Consider the following 1,574-nt stretch of genomic DNA (forward strand, 5'->3'; position numbering starts at 1 on the left):
AAAGCAGAGAGACAGAAAGAGATAGATAGATAGATAGATAGATAGATAGATAGATAGATAGATAGATAGATAGATAGATAGGCAAATAGAGAGATAGGGAGAAAACTCGGGAGCAATCAGCCCCTATATCTAATTGCGAACATGTGTCATTGACAAGGCAACGAATGGCTGTCACCTGTCATCTGTCTTACGTCATATGTTTGTGTTAGTGTGAGTACAAAGAGAGAGAAAGAAAGAGATAGAGAAGGGAAGGGAGAGAAAGAGAGAGTATCACACAAACACAAGACATTGACCTAAACCTGAGGTAATTTATATTACTAATATCAGCTGGATGCATTAAATTGTTGCTCCAAAACACGGGTAAAATTTTCAATAATATAAATGTCAAGGAAACACGAATAATCTTGAAACAAAAACCGAATTTATTTATTGATTAAATAGATAATACTGACATGGAAAACCCACAGGCTTTTTACTCACAGAATTTTAGAATACAATAAAATGCTCCGGGAGAGAAAATGGATAGAGAGAGAAAGCGTAGACAACATGAAAACCAAGTAAAAATGCAACATGAAAACCAAGTAAAAATGCAAAAGAAACAGATGGAGAACATATCAAAATAAATTATTCAAGTCTATCAAACAATGAAAAGGTTAAATAAATTACTATAATATATTTAAACGACGACGATGGTTCCAACTAATATGATCAACGGAATAGCCTACTCGTGAAATTAACGTGCAAGTGTATTCCACAGACGCGCGTGCCCTAAACGTAGTCCTCAGAGAGATTCAGCGTGACACAGAATGTAATAAGTCTGGCCCTTTGTAAAACATACTTCTAATTTTTTTGTCAGCTGAGAGGACTGGAAGAACATGAAATATATTGTCTTGTTCAATGACACAATGCCAGGAATCAAACTCATGACCTGATGATCAAGAGTCGAACACCCTAAGCATTAAGCTACGCTCTTTCACATTATATTTTACTTGTATCTGTTTCTGAGTCATAATGTCACTCATGATAATAGAGATAACTGCGAGACATATTGAAAGCTAGAATTCTGCGAAGGCATGTGACAAGAATAAATTAACTTCAAGAGTGGAATATAGAATGTTCATGAAAAAAGCCAACACTAAACCTTAAAAACAAAGAAACAAACGAGAGTGGAAAACCTAGTGATGCTCTGCAAATAGGTGCCCCAGCATGACCGCCGTCTAATGACTGAAACAAACGAAATACGTCAAACAGATAAAAGCGGAGAATATTTTATTCTGACTGATGAAAAGAGAGAAAGCACAAGCAGTTTAAAGTAGAACACTCCGTAGATGAGAACGGATCTCTCAAATGTGGTGAAGGATACTTAATTTAGGATTATTGATAGCGTGAGCGAAGGGGAAATCAGATTGGAGGGAGAAGTAAGAAGTGTTATTGGAACGAGGGTTGATGAGAATAAAATAAAACGAACGCCAAGCTGAAAGGGAGTTAATTACTCAGAAACGCTAAGAAGGTATACAAACACTCGTAGGTATGCGTGTATGTATATATATATATATATATATATATATATATAT

The sequence above is a fragment of the Octopus bimaculoides genome, chromosome 2, assembly GCF_001194135.2.
Source record: "Octopus bimaculoides isolate UCB-OBI-ISO-001 chromosome 2, ASM119413v2, whole genome shotgun sequence".
Taxonomy (NCBI): domain Eukaryota; kingdom Metazoa; phylum Mollusca; class Cephalopoda; order Octopoda; family Octopodidae; genus Octopus; species Octopus bimaculoides.